Source organism: Phalaenopsis equestris, unplaced genomic scaffold (genome assembly GCF_001263595.1).
Source record: "Phalaenopsis equestris unplaced genomic scaffold, ASM126359v1 Scaffold001093, whole genome shotgun sequence".
Lineage (NCBI taxonomy): Eukaryota > Viridiplantae > Streptophyta > Magnoliopsida > Asparagales > Orchidaceae > Phalaenopsis > Phalaenopsis equestris.
Genome location: NW_018165532.1, coordinates 391,189 through 397,685, shown reverse-complemented (window position 1 = coordinate 397,685; position 6,497 = coordinate 391,189). Strand labels below are relative to the sequence as shown.

Below are 6,497 nucleotides of genomic sequence, written 5' to 3'. Positions count from 1 at the left end.
TACAACTGAAGGATCATTCTGCTGACTGCTATTAGATGACTCAAATTGATAGAGATTATCTCTTTATTTAACAATCTGAAAATTCACTTGATTGCTTCCCAATGTCGCCTTCTAGGTTTAACCATGTATTTGCATACTTGACTAACAACATGAGTCAAATCAAGACGAGTACATATCATTGCATACATCAAGCAGCCAAATGCACTGGCATATGAAACCTTTGTCATATCTTCGATTTCTATATCTGTCTTAGGACACTGTTCTGAAGAAAGCTTAAACTGATTTGCCAAAGGAGTGCTTACAGATTTTGCTTTGCTCATCTCAAACCTGTCCAGCACTTTCTCAACATAACATCGTTGAGATAAACATAATCATCTTGAGCTTCTGTCTCGATAAATCTTCATTCCAAGAATCTTCTTCGTAGGACCCAAGTCTTTTATGTCAAATTTCTGGCTCAATAAAGCTTTCAAACCACAGACATCATTCATATTCTTTACAGTGATTTCTTTAACCTGCAAACCAGATGCTTCTGTCCAGGTTGAGTGAACCCTTCTGGCTGTTCCATGTAAATTTGCTCATCCAGATCACTATGCAAGAAAACAGTTTTAACATTCATCTGCTCCATATGCAAATCTCAAATGGCTACTAATGCAAGCACTGCCCTGATTGAAGTGTGTATGACCACAGGAGAAACACAGGAGAAAATATTTCATCATAATTTATCCCATTCTACTGTGAAAATCTTTTTGCTACTAGTTGAGCCTTAAACTTTTCCTTTCTTTTTCTCATACTATTGGTTTTCTTTTGTACACTCACTTGCAACCAATAGCCTTCTTTCTCTCAGGAAGCTGAACTAGCTCCCATGTGCAATTTTTCTGCAAAGACTTCATCTTCTCAACCATTGCACTCATCAATTTCTCTTTATCTTAGCTAGTGATAGCTCATTGAAAAGTGGTTGGATCATCGCTGCAGATGAGAAGTGCACAAGAGACCAAGTCTTCATAACACAATCTACTAGGAGACCTTATATTGGCATGTCTCTGTCTGTCTCTGACTAGATTATAATTCTGCAGATCATCTGGAATGGAATCACCAGGTATTGGATTTGAACCTTCAACTCTCTCAGTTATTTCTAGATGCTGTTCTAAATCTATCTGCACTGCATCTGAACTGGAACTGTTCCCTTGCACCTTGTCTTGATTCTGTTGTAACATGGACTGTTCATCAAAAACTGCATCTCTGTTGATCACAATCTTTTTTGCAATCGGATCCCAAAACTTGTATCATTTCACACTTTTCTTATAGCCCAGAAAGATGCATTTCTTGGATTTTGCATCAAGTTTTGATCTTTCATCTCCCTTTCATTTTGATCTTTCATCTCCATGTATATGCACATAAGTAAGACAACCAAAAATCCGTAAATGATCGAACTTAACCGGATTACATGTCCATATCTCTTCTGCGATCTTGCCACTCAACGATGCCCGGAGTGATCTATTGATGAGATAATATGTCATATTTACAGTCTCTGCCCAGAAACTCTTAGGAAGTCCTGCATTCAATCTCAAACATCTTGCCTTTTCAGTTAATGACCCGTTCATCCTTTCTACCACACTATTCTGCTGTGGTGTTTTGGGCACTGAAAAATGCCTCTGAATCCCTCCTCACAGAACTTCTGAAACTGTAAATCTGTGTACTCTGTGTCATTATCATTATCGGATCTCAAATCGGATCTCAAATATTTGATCTTTCTATCAGTTTGGTTCTCCACGTTAGCTTTCCATAGCTTGAATTTGGAGAAGACTTTAGATTTCTGTTTCAAGAAATACACCCAAAATTTCCTGGATAAATCATCAATAAATGTAACAAAATACTGAAATCCTCCCAATGACGTAGGTCCCATACATCAGAATACACATAATCAAGAATCTCTTCAGTTTTATGTGTTCCAGTCATAAAACTGACTCTAGTATGTTTTCCAAGAACACATAACTTACAAAGATCGAGCTTGCAGCTTTTAACACCATGCAATAGGTTTCTTCTATGCAATTTCGTCATCCCACGTTCCACGTTCTTTCGTCATCCCACGTTCACTGAGATGACCCAGACGCATATGTCATAGCTTTGTACTATCATCATTCGACTCCACAGAATGAAACTGTACTCCCCAATAGTTTGTAGATATTACCTGCAGTTAACTTTTATTTCATCACCGTTAGTGCATCCTTAACAATTCTGATGATTTTCCTATCTTCATCTGTCTTAGGAATCAAACCATTTCTATGTAAAGTGCTCAAGGAAATGAAATTCTTCTTCAGATCTGGAATATGTTCAATATCACATAACGTTCTAACTGTGTCATCATACATCTTAATTCTGATTTCTCCAATACCAACAATATTACAACATTTATCATCACCTAGAAAAATTGAGCCAGAACTAGTTGACCTGTATGAAGTAAATCACTCTCTGTTAGGTGTCATGTGATAAGAGCATTTTGAATCAAGAATCCATGCATCCGTGAACTGAGTTAATGAAACTGAAAGCAAATCGTCATCACTGCAATCTGAATTGTCACTCTGCACCACATTTACAGACTTCGATGATCCATCACCTTTCTCCCCAGTCTGCTTTTTGAGCTTTGGACAATCTCTCTTCATATAATCTGACTCCTTACAATTGTAGTAATGAATTGTCTTTTTGTATTTGGACTTGGATATGAAATTTCTCCTTCTAGGACCCTCTTTCTCTTTCTTCCTTCCACGATCCTGCTTACCCTTAACATATAAACTGTCGTCATGAGAGCTTTCCCCTGCATTCTGTTTTCGTTAGTTGTGAGCCAACAATGCTGCAGTAATCTCATCAACTTTGATAGTTTCTTTTTCATATGTAAGAGTAGTCACCAGGTGTTCATAGGAAGAAGACAGTGAACACAATACTCACGATCTTCATCCTCAATACTCACATCAAGCCGTGATAAATCAGTGATTATTTGATTGAAGCCATTCACGTGCTCCTTCTTGCAACTTCAACTCATACAACTTTTGCTTTAGATACAATTCATTCGTCAGAGATTTAGCCATAAACTAGGTTTCCAATTTCTTCTATATCTCCCATGGAGATTTTAAATTCATCACGTGATACATAACTTCATCTGTCAGGCATAGACATATAGTTGCTGTCGCTCGTTGCTGCAATTCTTCCCAATTTTCATTTTTCATGACATCTGGTTTTGCTGCCCGCAAAGCTTTTAAGATTTCTTGTTGAGCCAACAGATCTTTTACTTTTGTTTGTCACAATCCGAAGTTACCAGTTTCATCGAACTTCACTCATCGAAAGTTTCATCGAACTTCACCACCTCGAATTTTGTATTAGAAAATACAATTTAAAAATAACTCCTGCAACAAATTATTCTGCGAAAATTCCTCTGCAAATCCTTGTTCAGAATCTTTTCAAAAAGAAAAAGAAGGATTGAAAAAGTCCCTTGGTTAAGTTGCCTTAATTAAGTTTTTCAGAAAACAATAGTTTTTTTTTTTGAAAAGAAAAGATTGAAATATTTTCTTAATTAAACTTCCTTAATTAAGTCCCTATTAATTAAAATATTTCCTTTAATTAATTGAATTTAAAAAACTTTCCTTTTTTACGCAAAAGAATAAAATCAGAACTTCCAATTTCCTTCTCCGCAGCCTCCAGAAAAAAAACCTTAATTAAGTTTCCTTAATTAAATATTTTCTTTAATAAAATCTTTCCTTTCTCTAGAGATTCCCTGTCTTTCTTCACGCAGCTCCAGCAAATTCGAAAAATCCTTCCCAGCAAAGTAAATTTGCAAATTCAAAAAATCTTCCTGCTTCGAGTTTCTGTCTTCCCTAGAAAAGAAAATGGCTCCAGAAAGGAAATTCCCCCTGTACGTCGCCGATCCCTTGCACCCGCAGGAGGAATCGTCGTCGAACTGACAGTCTTCGCACCTTCCTTTTGCAATCAGCCTTCCTCGGTGAACAGCCTGCCGCGAACAGATCGCAACCTCCGCGAAATGGTCCCCGCGAACACTCTGGTTGCGTTGAAGAAGCACTGTAGCTTTTATGTGTAGCGAACTTCTCTCTGCCTTGCCGCAAATCGAAAACCTTCGCCTGCTCGAAACGTCCGAAAATTTGTGCAGAACCGATCGCGGAAGAACGAAAACCACACCTTCTTCTTCCATTGAACTTCGAACTGTGCCGAATCGAACGCCTAGCCACCGAATTCCTTGACCAAAATCTTCTTTGTTTCTGTGCCGCCGAAATTTTTCTTCCCGCCCTTGAACCAAAATTTGATACCACTTGTTGAGAAATTAAAACGAAGAAAAATTGAAATCGACACAAATCCAGAAGAACACCAAGATATTTAACGAGGTTCGACAAAGATGCCTACGTCCTCGGGAGCAGAGCGGCGAATTTCTTTCAATATTAAAAAAAATTACAAAATTTTTTGAGATAACTCCTAAGATTACATACAGACCTATTTATAACCCTAGAATACCCTGGAGTACAATATGTAATTACCAAATTACCCATGTACCTTACCCCCAACCCACATAAGGAAACTCCCCTAATTTGGACATAATCTTCCTCTCTACTCCGCTCTACTCCAAGATCTGTCCCTTTATGGTATATGAGTCATATCTAACAGTAGTATCTTACTTAAAAACTCTAAACATAAATTGAATTCATTTTATCATATTGCTGCTACAACATTTTATATGACAAAGTTGCATTTTTGCTATTTTCCGGGAATTATGTACCGTTTCTATCTATAATGGGAGAAAAAGGAAATATGGTCAGCATATGTCCTCATAAAGAAGAGAATAATAGACAGAGAGAGAAAAATATGAATAAAAATAAAGAGAATTATAAAGAAAAATAAAAAATAAATAAACACAGAGGGAGAAATGGATATAAAAACTTATTAAAAAGAAGAAAGCCATTAAAAGGATGGAGGTGTAGCTTCCTGAAGTAGACTGCAAAGGGAGCCAGAACTCCTTTCTTTTAAATAAATAGGGGTGGAGAAACAGCTATCCTTCTTCCTCAAATCACCTTTCTTTCTCATCTTTCAGTATTATTTCTCTCTCCCATCATAGATTTGCATTGTCTCCTACTGCTCACTATCTATAAAAGCTAATAGATGCTACGAGTATTTTGCCATGAGGGAGTGAGAAGCTGGACATAGAGGACAACAAAGCAAAGTCCCTATAATTTTCCAGTACTATTAAAATACAAGCTAAAATAAACAAAATGGCTCCATGTGGCATTTTAATCCCTGAATGTTTCAGAAATTTTCATGTATATCATGAGAAATTTCACTGTCTACCAAAGCTAAAGTGAAAAATATTTATTTTTTCCCTGTTAAAATATATTTAAATGCTCAAAAATCTTAGAAATCTTTACCAAAAGGGTAAAAAGAGCAGGAAAAATTTGAAAATTTTTTAAATAAGTTATTTGACAAGTCGAAGCATAGTTGATATATAATCTATAATTCGATAGCTATTTGAACAAATTGCAAGATTTCACTCTCTTGGATTCAATTAAATTAACTATTTTACCAAGGACCTGAATTGCTTAAAATGGTCACAATTCATCATGAGGTTAACGAATTTTCTATAATCACTTCTTGCTATTTGGAAAATGCTGGAGTCCATTGGAACTACCACGCAAAACTAAAAAAAAAAATAGCAATCATTAGAAAAAATTGATCACGTGCTTGCTATCTTAAATTTCATGTTGATAAGTTAATCATCTCAAGTTTTTGTCCGCTACCCCCAAACCAAGGATATAAGTTTAACTCTTCTAGTTGAAAGACTTAAATTTGTTAAACATATATTTTACCCCTAAATTTTACATTGATTTGCCATCGATTTATTGTTACTTCTAAAAAATGATAAAATCAAAGAGTTGAGGATTCAATTGGCATTTATTTAAGTTTACTGTGATTATCCCATTGTTAGTGGTTGTCGGTACTATTTTTGGTGTGAGGTTTGCCCGTAAGAAGCTGTCGGTCATCGGAATTGAAATCTCGTTGCCCGCTTCGGAAGGACATTAAAAAAATTTTAATTTTGAAAAAGATGAAGTCAAACTGACCCCATAATTTTCATAGTTTAGATGAAAGAGCGTTTTACCTCAAATCCTGTATCTATCCCGAAGGATGAACACAAGAATTGAGGGTGAGGTTCGATCAAATAAACTAGAGAAAGTTATGACATCCGTTTGGTCTGCGAAACCAATATATTGGCCGACAAATTCCCCTATTTAATATAAGGAATTAAATAGGGTTTATATTAGGCTGGGTTCGGGAAAAGCTTCTTATAAGGGCAAGCCCCTATAGTTAATTACATCATAGATAACTGAAGTTACCTAAGAATACTCTCGATAAAAATCAAGAAAAATCACCTTCAAGGAGTTCAAATGGTAAGGACAGCTCAAAGATATCGGACTAAGAAGTGTGAAAGGGGATTGGTTCAAATTTTG

General features: G+C 36.1%; 1 protein-coding gene across 4 annotated transcripts in view; it reads left to right on the top strand.

The window, feature by feature from the left end:
* The window catches only part of LOC110033125, a 26,073-nt gene that overhangs the window by 2,177 nt on the left and 17,399 nt on the right, over window positions 1-6,497 (top strand). The window lies entirely within an intron of this gene.